Source organism: Leuciscus leuciscus (genome assembly GCF_965113295.1).
Source record: "Leuciscus leuciscus genome assembly, chromosome: 20".
Lineage (NCBI taxonomy): Eukaryota > Metazoa > Chordata > Actinopteri > Cypriniformes > Leuciscidae > Leuciscus > Leuciscus leuciscus.
In genome coordinates, this window is record NC_138744.1 from 8,782,090 (window position 1) to 8,804,279 (window position 22,190).

General features: G+C 41.4%; 1 protein-coding gene across 15 annotated transcripts in view; it reads left to right on the forward strand.

Annotated features, from left to right (window-relative positions):
- Positions 1-14,763: 14,763 nt before the first annotated feature.
- The window catches only part of adgrb1a (adhesion G protein-coupled receptor B1a), a 106,649-nt gene continuing 99,222 nt past the window's right edge, over positions 14,764-22,190 (forward strand). For all 15 annotated transcript variants that reach the window (XM_082149300.1, XM_082149305.1, XM_082149307.1 and 12 more), the window contains exon 1: positions 14,764-15,316. The gene's annotated coding sequence lies outside the window, so the exon portion shown is untranslated. The remainder of the gene's footprint in view (positions 15,317-22,190) is intronic.

Consider the following 22,190-nt stretch of genomic DNA (forward strand, 5'->3'; position numbering starts at 1 on the left):
GCGAGCTAGTTACTGCCTATGGTGACTCTGAGGACTCACCTGGCATCCTTCTCCGAGACTGCTCCTCCGAAGAGAAAAGAGAGTTTTCTGGTCCCGCTGCGGACGGACCGACCTCCATTTCCTATACATTTCTCATTCCCCTCTGAAATTCAGGCGACTGGAAATGTCAATATTGCAGTGAACGAGCCTGTTGTAATGCACGCAGGCCTGCAATAAACGCCAGCATGTTGACGCTCTCTGTTTCTATGGCAACTTCTCGCTCGTTCAGTTCCAGTAAATGTGACTGTTCCAGTGTATTCTGTAGTAAACAAGTCGACGACGCAGCACGCTTGCCTGCACACAAACGCCGCTTTTACGGCTACCCAGATAAATCCCATAAGTGTGAATTTTCTGGTGTCCCGGCCACGGCCGATGGTGTTTTATGTGTAGAAAGAATGCCCACTGCCCAGTGCCCATCTCTACACACAAGCACAGCCCGTCACACAGGGCAACAGCACATAAATCAACTCAGATCGATTGCGCATCAAACGTGGTAAATGTGCCCACTACCCAGTGCCCACAAACACTACGTTATGCATGTCTCACGTTTTCTGTAAAAACGAAACCAACGTGCATTCGCTTCACTCAAGCGATCAATGCTTTCGGAGTGGTAAATGTGCCCGCTATCCCGCGCCCACATCCACGCACAGGCATGACAGTTCCTACGGGACTCGCCCAGCCCTCCCCCTCTCGGTTGACCGCCGCAGAGGAGTCGAGCGCGGGTAATCTACCCGCTGTTATCAGCGCGCCCCTGCCTCAAATGTCACGAGCGCGACGCTTGTGTTACAGCACACCGAAGCCTCTCCATCGCTGAGCGAACGGAGCACGCTTCGTATTCAACCCCTAGCTATTCATGCAGATGCATGGGCAAAGCTGCCTGGGGTTTCGAAGTGGGTGCTAAACATTATAAAAAGAGGCTATTCGCTGCAGTTTCGCCGACGCCCTCGCCTCTATACGGCGCGCGTCGAGACCACTGTAAAACAGAAGTAGCACATTTACTTCGAGCCGAAGTGGCGAAACTATTGAGCAAAGGGGCCATAGAGCCTCTCTCTCAAGTTCAGAGCGAAGGAGGGCTATACAGCAGATACTTCCTGGTACCAAAAAAAGACGGGGGTCTCAGACCCATACTAGATCTAAGGCAATTGAACAGAGTGCTTGTGAAGCGACAGTTCAGGATGCTCACGACCAGAAAAATCCTCGCGCAGATTCGCAGAGGAGACTGGTTCGTGTCAATAGATCTGAAAGACGCGTATTTTCAAATACAGATAGCGTCACGTCACAGGCGATTTTTGAGATTCGCCTTCGAGGGCCAGGCATATCAGTACACAGTCCTGCCGTTCGGTTTATCCCCGGCACCCCGTACATTCACGAAGTGCATGGATGCGGCGCTCGCACCCCTCAGAATGAGGGGCGTGCAAGTACTGAACTATTTGGACGATTGGCTGATTCTAGCGCAATCTCGCTCAGTGCTCATAGAGCACACGGCCATTTTACTCGTTCACCTCAAGAATTTGGGTCTCAGAGTCAATTGGGCGAAGAGCTCTCTGTCCCCCAGTCAGACGATATCTTTCCTGGGCACAGAGTTGGACTCGCTGTCCATGATAGCGCGACTATCACCACAACGCGCGGTAGACATTCAGCGCACAGCGAGCTCGTTCCGCTGCAGCGCGTCTGTCCCGCTCAAGAAATTTCAGAAGATGCTGGGTCTCATGGCCTCAGCATCATCAGTGCTCTAGCTGGGCCTGCTACGCATGCGCCCGCTGCAGTTTTGGCTGAAAGCGCGAGTCCCACGCCAAACGTGGGCATCTGGTCTGCTTCGCCTCAAGGTCAATCAGAAGTGCGTCACAGCTCTGAAACCTTGGAGAGCGGACGACTGGTCCCAATCAGGTGTAAGCCTGGGGACTTCCTCGAGGGTGAGAGTGGTGTCCACGGACGCATCCACCTCGGGATGGGGAGCGCTGCTCAAGGGCAGACCGTTCTTCGGCCAGTGGTCAGAACGGGAGAAGCTCCTGCACATAAACTGCCTCGAAATGCTGGCAGTAGACAACGCGCTGACGCGTTTTGTCCCCAAATAAAAGGACGCCACTTCCTGGTCCGCTCGGACAACATGTTTGTGGTGTCCTACATAAATCGCCAGGGCGGCCTCAGGTCCAGGAGCCTGTACAGGCTAGCAGAACGCCTCCTGGTATGGGCTCAGCGCAACCTGCGCTCGCTCAGAGCAGCGCACGTGCCAGGGCTCCTAAATATAGGACCAGACAGACTGTCCAGGAACAATGTTCCGGCAGGCGAATGGTCTCTACACCCACAGACAGTCCAACTGCTGTGGAAGAAATTCGGCAGAGCGGAAGTAGACCTGTTCGCGTCTCAAGAAAACGCTCACTGTCCGGAATTTTTCTCCAAGAGCGGGGACGCGCTGGCTCATGTATGGCCCCGCCGCCCGCTCTATGCTTTTCCCCCCATCTCTCTCCTGCCTCAGGTGATAGAGCGGATCAGGGAAGAAGGATGCTCAGTACTGCTTGTAGCACCGTTTCTGGGAAAACCAACCTTGGTCCCCAGTTGTGAGGCAGTTAGCGAGCACTGCCCCGTGGCCAGTGCCAGTGAGGAGAGACCTCCTCTCTCAGGCCCACGGCTCGGTCTGGCATCCTCACCCGGAATTGTGGTCCCTTCATGTCTGGGCCATCAACGGGTACATGTTGAACTCCCTAAGGGAGTATTAAACACGATCACGCAGGCTAGAGCTCCGTCTACGAGACGGCTCTACTCCTCGAAATGGTCAGTGTTTTCGGGCTGGTGCACAGCCCGTGGCGTGTCACCCACAGACTGTGGAGTGACGGAGGTGCTTTTCCTTCCTACTAGAGCTGTTGGATAAGGGCAGGACCCCTTCCACGCTCAAAGTTTATGTGGCGGCTATAGCAGCGTTCTCAAGAACAACGCTTGGTCAGTCAATAGGAAGGAACGATTTAGTCATCCGCTTCCTTAGAGGGGCTAAGAGACTGAATCCTCCCAGACCTCCCTCAGTCCCCGTATGGGACCTTTCTACGGTACTGGAAGCCATGAAAGGTGGACCATTCGAGCCTTTACAGACGATTGATCTGAAACATCTGTTTTTCAAGACTGTGTTTCTGCTGGCTCTCGCTTCAGTGAAGCGCATAGGGGACTTACACGCGCTCTCGGTGAGCGCGACGTGCATGGAGTTTGGGCCTAATGACTCAAGAGTTATACTCAAACCTAAGCACGGTTATGTTCCGAAATCCCTCAACACACCGTTTAGGGCGCAGGTTATCTCCCTGTCAGCCCTACCGGTCCCTGATGAGGAAAGAGACGCGGGCCTCCTTTGCCCAGTCAGGGCATTGCGAGCTTATGTGTCTCGCTCGTCTGTTTTCAGACAGACGGAGCAGCTCTTTGTTTCGTTTAGCGGGCGTTCTAAGGGACTAGCCGCGTCGAAACAGAGCCTATCCAGATGGATAGTTGATGCTATAGCGCCGGCATACGCCTCCAAGGGCATGCAGTGCCCGTTGGGTGTTAGAGCGCACTCCACGAGAGGATTGGCCTCTTCGTGGGCCTGGTCAAGTGGGATTGCCTTGCAAGATATTTGTACGGCGGCAGGCTGGGCCTCCCCGTCTACATTTATAAGGTTTTACAACCTAGAGGTTCCCGCCCTGCAGGCCAGGCTGCTGTCGGTCTAGTTAACCAGTATTATATGACCTGATGCTATCAGCTCAGAATGCTGCGTCGACTGAGCACAGCTCGATGATCAACAGTGAAAAGCAGTAGCACAAGATGTGCCTGGGCAAACTGTGTAAGACCCACATTTCCCCATCAGTTCAGGCCGTACCCCGCCCTGTCTGTATGATGAAATTCGCGTCTAAGCGACGCTGCCATATGTGGAAGAGTGCGGCTTCGCCCCTCCCTCTTCCCGGACTCCCTGTGAGTTCCCTGGGTGATTGTGCACTATATGAACCCCGGGCTTTCGCCCTTGGGTCTTTGGTGTCAGATCTCAGCATGCACAGCGTTTTGCATTGGGTCCCCTAGCGTAAGATATCTTACGCAGTACGAGAGACCTCTCGTAAGAGAACGTACTCGGTTACTAACGTAACCTCGGTTCTCTCTAGAAGAGGGAACGAGTACTGCGTATCTTGCCGTGCATGCGCACGCTCTGGTTGCTTCGATGATGAAAAACCAGATAATAGCTGCCTGCGAGCGGTATTTATAGGCCTAGACCACGCCCGTTTCGGCGGGACGTGACGCAGCGGGCGCGAAGCACCCTCATTGGGTCTGGCGTCACGCCAGGCCTCGCTTGATAGGCTGCTGCAGTTGCCGCAGAGCAGCCAATAGGCGCGCGAGCTGCCTCGCCTATGTCTGCATGCTGCCGCAACGCGTTTTGCATTATTACAAAATTAAGGATAATTTTTGGCTTCAATATCTCGCGGAAAAAGGATTTTCCCCTAGTGTAAGATATCTTACGCAGTACTCGTTCCCTCTTCTAGAGAGAACCGAGGTTACGTTAGTAACCGAGTACGTTTTCCTCACTCATGGACCCAGTTAACCTGACCGTTCCAAATTTTGGGGTTGGTAAGATTTGTGTTTTTGAAAGAAGTGTCTCATGCTCACCGAGTAAAAACTAAAAAATTGCTAAATATTATTTTAAATAAATGTTTTCTATTTTAACTTTTTTATTATTATTAATGTAATTAATTCCTGTGATGGCAAAGCTGAATTTTAAGCATCAATACTCTAGTCTTCAGAGTCACATGATCTTTCAGAATTGATTTGGTGCTCAAGAAACATTTTATATTATTATAAATGTTGAAATATGTGTGCTGCTCAATATTTTGTGGAAAAGCTGAGAAACAGCTAGATCTGATGTACCCGCCAACAATGACTCATCTTGCATGAGACAAAAACTTAGTTTTTTTTAAAATATATATATATATACCAGAATGTAGAATTGAATAACAATTAAAATCTGTTGCTCATAGAGACTATCATATGGCTTCAGAAGACTTTGAATATATGGCACAAATTGAATAAAATAATAATATGAAGCCTTTTTTAACTTGACAATACCTGATCAACATCCTTTTTTTTATTGTACAGGAGTGTGAACATTCTTCAAAACCTCTCCTCTTGTGTTTCACAAATTCCACATTGCTGGTCACCATCATAAGGCATGTTTTGGGACCAGCATGGGCTGCTGGTTGCTAATGGACCAGCTACACTAGCTCAATTTTACCAGCTAGACCAGCACTATATCTAACCAGCATAAACCACCCTGGACCAACATGGAATTCAGGCTGGTTTATGCTGTTATTTTTCAGCAGGTTATCCCTTTAATATTTCAAAAGCACTCTCCCTTAATCTTCATTTTTTCCACTGTGCTTCTGGACAACTACTTAATTTCCCTTGGACTGCCGCATTAAAGTAGGAGGAACCTGATATCATCTTCACAATTTCTCTCAATGAACAGACCAATTTCCATTAAGAGCTTTTGTGAATTGCAGACTAGCTTCTCATCAGATAACATTTCTTGCGCCGTAAACCAAAAGCGTAGGTCACAGTCGAATAACCTTACACAGACGTTTCTAAATGATCAAATTTAGAAAAGCATGAAAAGTTTTCTTTTTTCTACCATGTGTTTGTAAGATGGAAGTGGATGTGGAAATGTGAGAGGAGCTAAAGCTTCAAGGAATCACTCACATGCAGCAAAATAGCAGAAACCTGTGAAATAGCTTTAACTGACTGATCCTGTTTAAGATATGTTGTTAATTAAAGGTGTGGAAAGGTTCCATACCAGCATCTCACTGCATCCATCACTCACTGAACACCAAGAACAGAAAGAACCAGGCGAGAAAATCCCTCCTGAAGGGCAGAACAGATTTTTTAAAAGAGTCTCCTTGTTCTCACATTTATCGAGCTGTTTTATGGTCAAATGAAAAAGCACCACTCTTCTAACTTATGAGATCTCTCAGATCTCTTTTATTTTTAAGCTGTGCCCACCAGATGTCAATGAGTTAAATGGAGAATTCGGATTTATATACATATATATAAATGCAGCCTTCAATGTTCAAAAACATAAAATAAAAAAAATCGTTCCAAATTTTTGTTTTTGTATTTTATACGGTATTATACGGTGTGTGTGTGTGTGTGTGTGTGTGTGTGTGTGTGTGTGTGTGTGTGTGTGTGTAGGTGTGTGTGTACACTACTGTTCAAAGGTTTTGAATCGGTAAGGTACAATTTTTTTATGTTTTTAAAAGAAGTCTCTTCTGTTCACCAAGGCTGCATTTATTTGATTAAAAATACAAAAAACTGTAATATGGTAAAATATAATGACAATTTAAAATAACTGTTTTCTTTTTTAATATATTTTCAAATGTAATTTATACCTGTGATCAAAGTTTAATTTTCAGCATCATTACTCCAGTCTTCGGTGTCACACGATCCTTCAGAAATCATTCTAATATGCGGATTTGATGCTCAAAAAACATAAATTATTATTATCAATGTTGAAAACAGTTTATTTAAATTTTTAAATAAAAATAAAAATCAGGATTCTTTGTTGAATAGAAAGTTCAAAAGAACAGCATTTATTTGAAATAGAATCTTTTGAAACATTATAAATGTTTTTACTGTAACTTTTGATCAATTTAATTCATCCTTGATGAATAAAAGTATTGATTTATTTTATTTATTTCCCCCAAAAAATTCAATAAAAACTCTTACTGACCCTAAACAATGCTAGTGTTTATTGTTACAAAAGCTTACTATTTCAGATAAATGCTGTACTTTTGAACTTTCTATTCATCAAAGAATCCTGAAATAAAAATGTAAATAACTGTTCCCTTTCAGTCGGGTAACGTTCGACTTAGTCGATCGTACCGACTGATGGGATCACGCCAGGTAGCCAGATGTCTTCGATACAAATCAAGCCAAATGAGCTTTGGCAGGTGCGCAATCCCTGCAGCGCGGGTATAACAGGGAAGTGGATGCACCCACCATTCATTCTTTACGCTTCGGAGCCGATTGGTTGTTATGTCGATATCTCTGAAAGTGTACTTTAATAACAAGCCTGTGTGTGTCGGCACTTCTGTTGGAAGCTCTCCCAGTGCTGACGTTACAGTGTGTGGCAGCGGTGATCGCGAGCTTCTGAATCTCTTAACTGCTGTTCTCACAGCAACCTTTGTGTTGGTTGGCTAACGGTCGGTTTTAGGGCGAGGAAAGTGAGTGCTTCACTGATGGGGTTTCCCGTCAGTGTCGCCGTGGACATCCATGTGTGCTCCAGCACTGGTGAAGGGCGTTATTCCAAGGAAGTAAACGGAAGAAGGATGTCTTTCCACCTGTGCGCTGCTGGATGTGGTCGTTCCCTAGCCCTCTGTGATGGTCACAATTTCTGTGTTGCGTGTTTGGGCATACAACACGCTGAGGCAGCTTTTGTGGATGGTGCATGTTTTCTGTGTGAAAATATGCCTATCTCGGTGTTGAGATCTAGACTCTCGTTCGCTCGCGAATGTAGAGTTCCTGATTTTGCGCCACTCCCTCGCGGGTGGTGTGAGTCAGGTGATCGCAGACTTGTGTTTGAGGCTCCACCCGGAGATTATTCCCCGTGGACTCATCACAACTCCTTCACATCGATACCTTTGGATTCTAGTCTTGAGCGCACTGATTCATCTGTAATGGGTGAATTAGACGTTCCATTGGAAATTCACCAGGGGGATAGGATGCCGACAACTACATTTGAGGGCGAGCTGTATACTGTCGGGGACGATTCCCCCGTGCTGTCCCCCCTGGGTTGTACAGCATGGCCTGAGTCAGATCCACAGTCGCCAGCTATATATGTGTATTCTCACAATAAACCTTGTGGGCCGGTTGTGAGTTCCATAGCGTCCCTCCTTCCTTCGTAGGGGACGCTTTCCCAGTGTTATCCAAAGGTTACTAGCAGGGGTGGAACAGCAGTAACTTCCCGGGTTTTAGCCCTATCTTCTTCGCCCCAGAACTGCTGCGAAAAGATTAGGAGGCTTTCTTCTGGGCACTGGAAGGTGGCAGTAATAGTGGCGTGTTAGAGGATCCCATCAGTCAGTACGATCGACTAAGTAAAACGTTACCCGACTGAAAGGGAACGTCTCGGTTACCAATGTAACCCTCGTTCCCTGAAGGAGGGAACGGAGACTAAGTCCCCTTGCCACTATTACTGGACCACCGCTGACCGGGTTCCGCTCGGCTCCTCTGCGAAAAAAATGAATGGTGGGTGCATCCACTTCCCTGTTATACCCGCGCTGCAGGGCGGGGTGTGGATTGCGCACCTGCCAAAGCTCATTTGGCTTGATTTGTATACTATATCGAAAACATCTGGCTCCCTGGCGTGATCCCATCAGTCGGTACGATCGACTAAGTCTCCGTTCCCTCCTTCAGGGAACGAGGGTTACATTGGTAACCGAGACGTTTTCAACATTGATAATAATGAGAAATGTTTCTTGAGCATCAAATCAGCCTATTAGAACGCTTTCTGAAGAATCATGTGACACTGAAGATAGAGTGATGATGCTGAAAATTCAGCTTTGATCACAGGAATAAATTACACTTTACTATATATTCACACAGAGAGCTGTTTTAAATTGTAATAATATTTCACAATATTACAGTTTTTTTTGTTTAGTTTTTTTTTATCAAATAAATGCAGCCATGGTGAGCAGAAGATACTTCTTTTAAAAACATAAAAAATATATCCGATCCAAAACTGAATGGCAGTGTAAATTAGTTAAACTGAACAGTGGCTCCATTCCTTTTTTCAAGGAAAATCAATCAGCGGTTTTACAGAATCAGTTTTACAGAATCAAAGGCTTTAGGTAGATGAGGAAAAAGTCAATGAAGGAGATTAGAGATGTGTAGTAAGAATGAAAGTATTATGAAGAAGTGAGCAAAGGGAGGAAACAATTATTAACACACCACATCAAACACCATTCCTCCCATCAGAGCCGAACGGTGGATGTGTCTCCTTCCTGAATTTAGTGCCACCATATGGTTGCTGTTTCAAGTCTGCAAGTTCATCTCATCTGGATTATTCTCATATTCAAAGCTATCAGATTGTTTCATGTGGAACTGATTCGTTGAGTCTGTTGAAATAGCGGGTTGTCTTTCATGTGAAATATGCTAGCTTTTAAAGTTTTCTTGCGTGTTGGGAATAATAGATCAGCAAGATTAATAATATCCATCTAAAAAAAAAGGAAGTCCGGTGGGTTTAACCCTGAGAAAAGCGCCCATATGCATGGTGTGAAAGTGTTTGTTATTTTCAGCTGTGACAGCATATGGGCCGGCTGTTTGTTTATATCTGTGTGTGTGTATATTATACAGGTTTTCCCTGAGAGAGGGACGATTGTAATGACCTCTAGGCTTTCACAATAGCACATGAAATGCTTACTCTGTTTCCACAACCATGACCTTTCTACCCTGAGGTCAAACTGTCTGACACTCATCCGAACATGGAGAATCACTTCTCTCGCTCTCCTTTGGAGGGAAAACAGTCGGGATGCTGAACCAAATAGAGCAGAGCGAGCATTCAGCTGAATGACTAGCACAGCACATTTCAGCACAGGAACAGAGCTAAACCCTGCCAAGTTACATCTGACCCCTCCATAACATGCTGGACTCAGAAGAAGGGTTTTTTTCTTTTTTCTTTAGAGATTGTTTTCCTTTTCTTGTTACATCAAATCAGGTCTCCAGTTGGCAATTCTTAGGGTTTGGACAAAACCATCATCACGGCCCCCACCTACATCGTGCCCTCTCGGTTGAACACATCAGTTTGTGAACCAAGCCAACTGGTTCAGTGAGTCTATGTGACTAGACCTTTGATTCTTGAACAAATCACTCAACTGAATCATTCTATCCAATGTGTTAACCAAATCAATGATTCAGTGAGGTGATTATTGAATCTTGAACAAATCAGTGAGTTCAGTCAACGTTGTTCAGTCCACTTTGTGAACTGGTTCATTAAAAAAAAATTTCACAAAGATTATTTGTTCAGTGATCTGGTTCTCAAATATAACTGATTCAGTGATCTGGCTGTGTTTGTAAGTATGAATGAAATGTTGATTAAAAAAATATTGTGTGGCTTCAAGACTACTTCAAGATAGTGATTTGTGGAAAATTTTTTGTTTGTTTGTTTAACTATTTATTTAGCTACTTATCTAACAAGGTGTTCACGTGTGTTTTTGTGCGTTTGAAGGTTCATATCTGAGATTGTGCATGCAAACACTCACATGCAGAGGCAGATGGTTGCATTACTCATCTGAGACTCTAAAACTGACACATATTTTCATCCCCCTCTCCTTCTTCCTTTCTCAGCAGAATCACGGCCCACAGTGCTGTGCGTTCACACGTCCAAACCTCCCCCGTATTCCAGCAAGACGAGACGCTTAGATAGAACCAAAGCCTCGCCATCTTTGCAGCAGCCACACCAGTGAAAAAAACACACCTAAGACAAATAAACAAACAAGTCAGCAAACCAACAAAGTCACTTACTTCATAAATAAGGCATGATTAAAACACTTTTTGTATGCTCCATAGATTCCGAGCCATGTTTACATGAAGCTTGTGCTTAACCAACAGTATTTTGTGTTGCATTTATTTTATTCACATTTCTATACAGTATTTGTTTATCCCCACATCTTGCCACAGTTTGCATGCACCCGAATCTGACTTTAAATGACTGAAAAACCTTAGGGTATGGCTGAGGAAATGTTACGCAAGTATGCCAGCAGACGTGTCTTTAATGTCTGTAATAGGATTTCTAACAAGCTGGGGCTGTGAAAATGACGAGTTAGATTGTACTAACATAGATAAGAAATAATTCAAAACTTATGCCCTTTGTACATTCCTGCCTCACCCAGGCCTTAGTTATCTCTCCAATAGATTATTGCAGCTCACTCGTTTCTGGTTGGCCTGCATCCGTCATTAGCCCCCCTTGAGCACTACCAAAACACTGCCTGCTGTCTGACTTGTATTCAATCTGCAGAAAATTTTCACACGCTATGCCTTTGTGGCAGGAATAAGACTCAAGACAGCTTTTCTGGCCTCCAGTGCAGCTGTGAAACACTGTTGCTTTTCAATGTGAGAATGACATCCCAAAAACAATCAACCACCAACTTACTGCCAAAAGGTTTGAGCTATATTTTTAAAGCATTTACTTAGATGTATAACATAGTAATAATCTCTCATGAACTATATGTTGTGTTTTTAGCATGCTGGTGTTTCACCAACAGGGTTGTCCATCAAAGCCATTTCAATTTGAATTTAGTTTGAATTGAGGAAGCAAACTGGATGCAATTGCAAATGTAATAAAGAAGAATTATTAAAACAAATTAATATTCAAAGAAATTAATATAACCATCCTTTTTTAAAGTCCCCATTAAATCAAAATTGGCAATTCTTATTTTTTAATGTAATATTGCAGTAACCTATTTATTATAAAAGATTTATCCGTGCTATTTTTTTTATTTTTTTATTCATGTGCCCTTGGAATCTTTAAAGGGATAGTTCACCCAAAAATGAAAATTCTGTCATCATTTACTCACCCTCATGTCGTTACAAACCATCTTAGATCTTCGAAACAAAATGTCAAAAATCTGAGAGCTTTCTGTCCCTCCATTGACAGTCTACGGCAACTACTGTACCACTTTGATGCTTTAAAAAGTTCATAAAGAGATTGTAAAACTAATCCAAATAAATTGAACGGTTTAGTCCAAATTTTCTGAAGAGACACGGTTGCTTTATATGATGAACAGATTAAATCTATGCTTTTATTCACATATAAACATTCAACTCACAGATCAGTTGTGCTAAACGGAAGCTCAAGCATATTCACTTGACATGCGAGAACCAATGAGGTTCCTTCTCGTGTTACGCAGCACAATTGAGCTTCTGCAAGAACCAATGAGGTTCATTCTCATGTTACGCAGCACTTTTGAGTTTCCCCAAGAATCAATGAGGATTGTTCAGTTGAGAATCTGTTTATGTGCGCTGATCAATGTTTATGTGTGTCAATCACACATATAAACATCATATAAAGTTGATCGAATCTCCTCAGAAAATTTAGACTAAACCACGCAATTTCTATGGATTAGTTTTACGATCTCTTTATGAACTTTTTGAAGGGTCAAAGTGGTAGCGTGGACTGTCAAAGGAGGGACAGGAATCTCTCAGATTTGATCAAAAATATTTTCATTTGTGTTCCGAAGATGAATGTAAGTCTTACAGGTTTGGAATGATATATGGGTGAGTAAATTATAACAAAGAATTCCCAAAGAATTTAAATTTATGGGTGAACTAACCTTTTAATCAAAATCATTCCCCTCCCTCTTGAAATTACATCTTTTCTCTTCCCTGATGACATGTTTATTGGAGCGAGAGCGGGACAACCTGTCACTCAGAGATCGCAACAGTAGCAAACCACAACGATCCAATCAATTCCCGATGGACAATCCCGCCCTATACATTTTTTCTTGTTCAAGAAACGTTTTACCCGGATATACGTCACAATTGGGGAAGAAAGACCAACACAACTTCCGTTTCATGTCGTCTTTAACTAAAAATCAAAGTTTTTTTAAAAAGCCTTAAGTGTGAATTATAGACCAGATGGATGGATAGATGCACGGCTATGCCTACATCAAACCAGCACTAACCAGCATAATCTAAGCTGGTATTTTCAGCAGGGAGGACCTTTGCTTCAACCACACCTGGCAGCTAGAAGTAATATAACTCTTCATCTGTTCCATAGATTGTTCTGGTAGCCCCCAGATTATAATTAGAATACTTACACCACATCATTGACTCTCATCTAACATTAGATCCATTTACAGGAACTTCTAAGGTGAAAGCTTGAAGTGTACGTTTTTCACAGTACACTTCCATTTATAACTGAGACTAAATAAAGAGCAAAACAATAACTCCAATCTAACTGAAGGATGAGATGAGAGGTTAGTTTAATTGCTGAGACATGACATCAGCATCGCCGCTTACTTTGAGCTACTTTAGGCATCTATCATACATGTGGACATTCATTTTTCTGTCTACATATAAATCAAATATGCATGTGAAAGAACAAATCCGAAGCCCTTCTGTAATTACAGTATTTGCAGTTATGTTTGGTTAAATGTTTGGACAAATTTATAATATGGTGAATAAATCATAACTTGTAATGGCTGAAAATGCAGATGCTGAGAGTGTATATAGATTTGTGTGGGTTGGGGTAAGGGATTGAAGTTGACATTACAAACATATGCATCTCAGTGTATCTCTGTATTTCATGCGGATATGTGAGAAAATAACTGGAAAACCGTTACTCACATCAGAGGGTTTTTCCTGCTGTGATGTGGATGTCCAAGCCAAGGGCAAAACTGAAATAAATACAAGTTATTTGAACATAAAGGCGACACATTTGTGCCTGACATCTGAATAGGCAGTGGAAAAGACGATAGCATTAACTGAAAGTTAAAATATAGATCAATAAAACCCAAAATAGAGATATGTATGCCCCAGGGTGGCACTTATAGGAATTATTTACCCCAAAAGGAAAATCCTTTCAATATTTAATAACCCCATTCCAAACCCAAGTGACCTTTATTTTTCTGTGAAACACAAAAGGAGAAATGCTCCAAGCGGAGAAAAACTCGAGGATATTTGTATTTTATTGTAATACATGAGAAAAGAACGGGACACCTTTACTTATAATATATGTTCCTGGAAGCCCTTCTTTTCACATCTCATATCAGAGAGTTTTCTCAGCTGTGCTGTTTGAGCACTACACTGCAAAACTAATAAATAAGAGTTATTGGAACATGAAGGTATGACACCCTAATGTAGATGTATGAACCAGTACGGAAGAGTACTTAAGGCTATTTGCGCGTAAATTTTTTAATACCCTATACATACGTCATCATTACACATTATGTTGCAAAGAGTTCACACTTCCCCATGTTTACATGGCACAGGTAGCCCAGCAGCTGATCCAGATTTGCATCGTTTGCGCACAGGAAAGTTGCGCCTGGTGCCATGACGACATGTTTTTTTTGCGTAATATAGCTCTCCCCGCTTCTGTCAGACTCCGATCGCTTCCATGAGGAACAGCTTAAGCATCAGAATCCTCCCACTCCCCGCCCTCGAGCTGGAGAACCCAGAGTCTCCAGCTCGAGCGCGCGCGGTGAGCAGGTGGCCGCCCACGAGCCAAACGCTGGAGAAACCGCGAGAAGCCGAAGCGCGTTTTCCAAGCGCAACTCCGGTGGTTAGGGGTCAAATATCAGTGAAAGCGCAATTTACATTCAAGTTGACTTCTACAATTTAATAAATATCCATAAAAATTCATTTTTGTATGCGGTAGAAGTATGACCACTATTTAAAATAAGTCTCACAGAAGTGATGGAAAACATACTTAAGTTAGATATATATTATTTATTTAACATATTTATATATATATATATATAGGCCTATATATAGACTGTATGAAATTATACATGAATCTTTATGTGTTTAAATAAAAAAAATAAAAAAATAACAAATATTTTTTAAATCGGCTTTGAATGGGTTAAACAACTGCCTCCGTGCACGCTCTCTCTCTCTCTCTCTCTCTCTCTCTCTCTCTCTCTCTCTCTCTCTCTCTCTCTCTCTCTCTCTCTCTCTCTCCCTTTCTTTCTCTCTGTGCGCTTCATTTTCACTTTCTCATCGTTGTGTCTCCTTCATTCTTGTGTGACCCACGCAATGCTGTTGCTCCACAAGGGGGGGCTGCTGGATATATGCTTTAGTGCCCAACTCACTGCCTTCAAACACTGAATCCAGTTTGTGTGGACAGAGCGGGCGAGGAGAGGAAGACTCCCACAGCCTCGACACGAGAGAACACCCGACCCGAGCCTGGGCTACACTCACCGCACACTTCCCTGGAGCCTTCACACACCACTTGAGGACTTTTTATCCGGAAAACGGGAGAACCATAACGACTTGCGTTCTGGATTAAATAATAAACATTTGGGGGAAAGAGTAACATTATCAGAAGTGACAGAACAGAAACACACATTAACAGGATCCGCTGTGAATTTATGGATGCTTGTTGCTTTATTCGGTCCTATGAGCACCTCTCTTCCACTGGAGCAAACAGACCTCCTTTTGTGTCATTGTTCAAGCAGATATTGCCTGTTGAAAGAATGAATACACCGAACTTATTTTGAACAAGTTGGAGGAATATTCGAAGGCTTTTTATGTGCAGACAAACAGATGGGACATGCCAACTTTTTTGGAGGTAAACCCTCATTATGATTGCTGATATTTATAATGTGTGATTAGATACCCACATGACAGGGCAATTGAATGAAATGCGTTTGCTTACACATAATTATATATATGCATTTGTTAAGACTCGTATCAATTATTGTTAACAATAATTGAGTGATATCTCCTTTTACGCACGCATTGATATGGGGTTATTCTCATCAACTCTGTTGCCTCTTTGTCTACTCTTTATAAGTGCTACATCAGAGAATGACATGACAAATCTGTACAATTCATTTTGAAAATGATTATGCTGTGCTTGCGGTTCTCGTCAGAGAGCTTTCGCTGTCCAAGGTACCAAACTGCGTTGTTGACCAGTCCAGTGTCCAAAACAGTTTTGACATGAAAACATGGTTTCAGAACAAACAACATTTGATAATTTTAGCTTCGCTACAAGCATTTATGCAGGTGCTGGCTATGTATTTTATATTGGCTTTCTATTGTGCGCAATAGTTGCTGCTCATATCTCCCTTGTGGAATGGGAATACACCTTCCCGTCTCGTGTCTCCTTCGCTTCCCCTACACAACATAAATGGATAAACAGTCTAATACTTTAATGCTATTTGAAAAACTGTTTCCAACATAAACCAGGAACAAAGTTTTCCTCTATTTAATATTTTTACACCATAAGACACAACTTTGTCTGTTTTTTTAATCGTATTGGTCACATTTTTTTAGATCAATTTACCATTATAATTGCAACAACACATTGCCTATTTCGAAATTCCAACGAGATGGGATTTTGTATTCGGTTATTTTAATGCATACAGTTTCGCGTTTTGGAGCATTTTATATGACATATAGTCTTCTTTAAATATTATTAGGCTACAGAACCTATGTCACTTGATATTAAAAACTAAACTCCTGTGATCTAGAGCCAGTGCAGTGTTCAGCAGCACATGGAGAGAAAGAAAAGGTTGAGAGCTCGTGTTTTGTCCGGTTAAGTGATGATAATAAAAAGGCAAACTCTCCTTTTCTCTTTGCCTCTATCTATCTCTTAATTTTTCGATTGCAGATTATCTAATTTGCATGTTGTTGTTGCACATACACACACACACACGCACACACAGGCCTACCTATATAAACATTATACACACATATATACATACACAAAAAAGGAAGCTAGTAATTTTACTCAAATGTTTTTTTTTACAATATACAATATAAAGTAGGATACAGCATTGCATTAATTAACTATAACAACACTACTGGCTCTCTTTTTGACTCTCCCTCTTTCTCTTTCTGTTAAACTGTATTACCACATGATGCTTACAGTGTCAAAAGCAAGCTTCATGCGCCATTACACACCGACAGTATAGAAACTTCTCGTTTGGTAATAATAGATGTGGTTTGCTGGTGTTTGGCGGAGAGTTACTGATGGTGAGTGAGTGTGTAGAAGTTCCGTGTTTGTACAGTAGGGGGGACTGTGCCAGCGCTCAATTCCCTCCTTGGGAATAGGGGAATAAACGGCGATCACGGAGCAGGAGATGCCTCACTGCGCACTTTGAGACTCACAAGAGCCTCTGACTGCAGCAGCCGTCTGAAGCACACAGCCAAGCTCCACAACAACAGGTTATGATGGTGCTCGACCTAACTTTACAAATATCTACTAAACATATTTATACTATAGCTATATTTCATCAGCATCACCAATAATAGCAACAAGGTTAAATGTGTAATAATAATAATAATAATAACAATAAAAGCTAGATTTGCAGTCGTGAAACTCGCAGCCAAAATGTTGTAATGTGCCTCTCTATGGCACCCCGAGGGCTCTCAGTACATTGGCCCAAGTCAAAAGAGATCACCTTGATGTGTCTGTGATATTCTGGTTTGGCTGGTGCGAATTGCTATACGGTTGCTAGGGTGTTCTGGCTGGTTGTTAGGGTGTGGCTTGGAGGTATAGTGTGTTAGTGAATGGCTTGAGTTAAAAAGCCCACCTCCAAGTTTTTATTACACTATTATCTGAAGATATGACGCCTCTGATCCCATTTAAGTCTGTGGGATTTCAGTCGCTTTTTGTATTCTTTTTGCATTTCTTTCAGTATCATCACAGAAAATACGTCATCATTCTGAATGTTTTGGGTGAAATATGCATCTCACAATCTTTGTGTTAAATCTAAATGGCACAGTCATATCAGTTCTGCCCGACTGCCTGTTTTTAGATACATGTCTGCCATGAGTCTCCAGGGAGTTTTGAGCTTAAGAGGCAAACGTAGAACGTAGCGCTTGCCCTGTGGCCAAAGATATTTGGACGGCTGTGTTTTCTTCATCTGAGGAAAGGAGAAGGGATGATTCATTGAGAATAAAAATAGATCAGGCTGACACCATAGTTCTGAATCAAGAGCTGGAGTGAAATTGGGCAAGCTGGAACTATTGGCTTTTTCAGAGGGCAGCCATGCATGCCTTTTAACCTAGATGCCCCGCTTTTGTTTTTCTCCTGTACATCCTTATTCTGTCGTTCACTTCCTCTCTTCTTATTCCCCTTTCTCATCTTCCATTCCTTGTCAAGCCAATATGAATCAGAAATCGCAGAGCACATCTCGTTTAGCACAATCAAAGAATAACCAGGAAATCACCACACCTCATCCAAAATGAGGTGCGTAGACCACAAATCCAAACAGGAACAAGATTCAAAAGAGAGTCGCATCAGATTTGCCTCTCGACTGGTCTGTTTGTGGCAGGTTCCTGTTCCCGACCTACACAGAAACACTTCACACGCTCTCTTCCCTTTGGTTTACACAACACCTCATGTTCTGAAAAAAGCGTTTGAGACTTTTCGTAGTAGAGAAACTTGGAAGGGAATTCAGTACACTAATGACAGTCAATCAACAATGAAAAAATGCTCTCTTGATATCTCACTCAATAAGCCACAATACATATTTTGAATACACTACTGGTCAAAAGATTTATTTATGATTTTTTAAATGTTTTTGAAAGAAGTCTCTTATGCTCACCAAGGCTGCAATTATTTGATCACATAAACAGCAAAACAGTAATATTGGGAAATATTATTATTTAAAAGAACTGTTTTCGCATCCATTACTCTTCAGAAAATCTTTAGAGGTAATTATGCTGATATTGTGCTCAAGGAACATTTCTTATTATCAATATTGTTTTTGCTGCTTCAAGTAGGTAAGTAAAAAAAAAAAAAAAAAGGTATACTGCCCAGCAAAAGTGTAAATAGACAAATGATTGGATCATTATAGCATGTTATATGTTAGGCAACAGTTCTTCTAACCCTAATTGATGAATTGTGTAGCTTTTTATTTCTTAAACAACCATGTAGGAAGACACATCATGGCCATATTCCAGGATGACAATGTCAAGATTCATCAGGCTCAAACTGTGAAAGAATGGTTGGGAGGGAGCATGAAGAATCATTTTCACACATGAATTGGCACCTGTGACTCCAGACCTTAAATTCATTGAAAGTCTTTGGGATGTGCTGGAGTAGACTTTACAGAGTGCTTGACTCTTGCATTGTCAATACAAGATCTTGACCAAAAATGTATGCACCACTTGATAGAAATAAATGTTGTGATGTTATTTCCATCAAAAGGTAAAGATTTATAGTAAAGATGTATAATGTTACAAAATATGAACTTTTTCAGATAAATGAATGTTGTTAATTGAACAGTCTATTTATTAACGAATACCCATAATTACCAACTGAGCACCAAATCAGCATATTAGAATGAGGATCATGTGACACTGAAGACTGAAGAAATTATACTAAAAATTCAGCTTTGACATCACAGGAATACATTACATTTTTAAATATATTAAAATAGAAAGCAGTCATTTTAAAATTGTATAATATTTCACAATACAACTGTTTTATTGTATTGTTCATCAAATAAACACAGCCTTGTGAGAATAAGAGACTTTCAAAAACATTAAATAATTGTAAATATTCCAATCTTTTGACCGGTAGTGTAGATATACAGTAGACTGGAAATGATTGTGTACAGAAATAGGAGATAGGACTGGGACACATTACAGGCCAAACTTACAGTCAATGTAGCCGCACCATGGTCCAATTAAGACTCTGTGATGCTGCATACTTTCGTCAAACTATAGGTTGTTGACTCTTTTGTCCTCTTATGATGGAGTTGGTACAGAAAGGGAGGCAGGTGTTGAGCGAATGAGGTCGGTATGTTTGCAAGGTGCTAACCGATTAGTGGGATGATTGTGCAGGAGCCCGTGGCCCCTAGCCATCCTCGTTGAGCACAATGATCAGGGCTGGAACACAGCGCATTTGGCCGTTCACTCTCTAATTAGGGTCTTAATCAGAGCCTGTGCTCCTGTCTAATGAATCTTAGACAGAGAGCTGAGAGAAAGGGAAACCAGGCTTGGAATATGAAGGCGAGGTTTCCAGCATCCCATCTTAGGTCCTTGCCATGAAAGTGTATTAATGGCTGGTTTTCAAAAGCTGCACAGATGGCTTTGCCACTGTGTGTGTTTGTTTTGGTGCCGCATGATGCAACTTTGGTCGCTTAAGAGTAAAAGAGTAAATGTGAGTGTACTATGGATGTGCAGTGAAGCCATTATGTATATGTTGCAATAACAAAATGAGCTATATCTAATTTGGATAGATCCGGATGTGGGTGAGGCTTAAACCAAAAGTGCGTCAAATCTAAATGAAAAATGTTTCATCATGTTCCATTAACAGTTCTATGTGGCAAATATTCATTGTATAAAATTAATAAAAAGAAAAAAGGAAGGGAAACCCCTTATTGTTCAGAAAATACATTTTGTGTGCTAGAAGCATGTTATTGTATTTCTAGCTAAGAAGGTTAAAAACAAAGTTCAAGAAAGTTTATGTTGGCAAGTTTCTGAGACCTGCACACAAAATGGAAACTGAAACGCGGCCATCCAATTTGAACTTGAAATCACACCGTGCACATTTTCAATCATTGGCTTCACAGACTCACCTTTTTTTTTTTTTTGTAATGATAGATAAAATATCGTTCACTTTATCTGTGTGCTTGTTGTAAAATCTTTTTTTTTCTAATAAAATAATCATTCATATTATTATTTGTATCACTTGTTAAATCATCAATTATTTTAAAGTCATCATTCTTTAATTCTGAAAAGTGTATATTATAAAAGGCAAGGCTTTTTTTAAATAATAATATAATAATAATAAAAATAATCACCCTGTTCATCTTTTCAGATCCAACTCATTATCCTCTCCTGTGATTGTCGGCAATCTGCTCTATCCAGGATCTATCTAGGAACAACTCTTGATACCAAAATTAACATCCTCATTGACTCATTGGTTCACCGGTCGTTCCCCAAGTAAATGTGAAAAACATGAAGCCTCTGTGTCTTGACTGAGTGCAGAGTCAGAGAGGCTGGGATGGTGTTGCTCCAGTCTCACAGATCTGAGCCCAAAATAAAGCTGTGATTGCTTCAGGGAGGGAAACACCTTGTTTGAAAGCGCTTTCCCTCACACACATACACACAGCTCTCTGTATGTGTGTTTTTTAACCTAAATTATGCAGTGAAACTCCAAGAGTGCAAGGATGGCAGATGACACACTGTATGAGGACACCGGTGCTGTATGAAACCTTTGTCAGCTAATTATAGATGGCAGAGTACGACTAGAGCATGATGACGGAAAGCTTTTTCTTGGCTATGCGCGTATTCATATTTTTAAATGTCAAATCTATGTGCACAGAGGCGTTTCATTGTTTCACTGGCATCCTTATGGATGCCACAATCAAACCACCCCTACACAATGTAAATATTAATTCTCCTCTCTCCTCTAAGCAAAGTATCAAATAAGGCCATTGTTTTACTAATGTGAAGATAGCATGTGTTCTTTCAGCACTATTTCTCACTATTTATGAAGTGAATATTAGCCTGGCAGACATTTGCAGGACTACGTTCAGATATGTTTTTCTGTTGATTTGATACATAATTGAATTGGACCGACTTCCAATGCAATGTCGCTGAGCATGTTCAGTAAAAAGTCAGATAGTGATCTTCCATTCATATTTACAGTGGGCACATTAAAGTAATAAGTTAGATAAGAAGATATCAAACCAAGTTTTTTTTTGTTCGTTTTTTTTTTTTTTCAGGCCTAGCTTCTCTTTTCCAAGCCGTTTTTGCAATAAAATTTTAACCAACAGGTCTCAAGATGATTTTTAGTGTATGCATGAAATCAGCTCTTCAAGTTCACAAGTTAATCACAAAATAAAAATGTTGTTTTACAATTGAAACCGTCAAAAATGACTGAATTATTTTGCTTGGAAAGTATGCTTGTGCAACCTTTCTTTAAAAAAAAAAAAAACTAAAAAAAACACTTGGTGTGATATTATGTTATGTAAGGCAATGATATTCATACATTTGAGTCACAATACTTTATGGGGAAATATATATGTATTGGAAAAAGTGTCCCAACCAACCTGAATTCACCCTATAACACACACACACACACACACACACACACACACACACACACACACATATATACACATCTCACATGTATATAAGTATTGGACAATATCAAGGCCCGTCTACATCTTTTTTTTCTATTTTGAGAATCCGTTTCACTCACATATGTCAACAATAAAGAAGAAAAGATTGCAATTTCCATTTCATGCTGCCTTTAAACACATAAAATGAGTCAGTTATACAAAGGTGAAAAGAGAGAAAGAAAACTACAGAGTGAAGCTATGATACATATCACAGATGGCGAGCGTTCTGTATCTCTGTGATTTAATTTCAAATATTAGTTTGACCCTTCATCTGCATCGACCAAGAACATTTATAAACAAGACAAAAAGCGGCAAAGCGACTTGCTTTTATCTTTGGTTCACTTTTTATATATATAT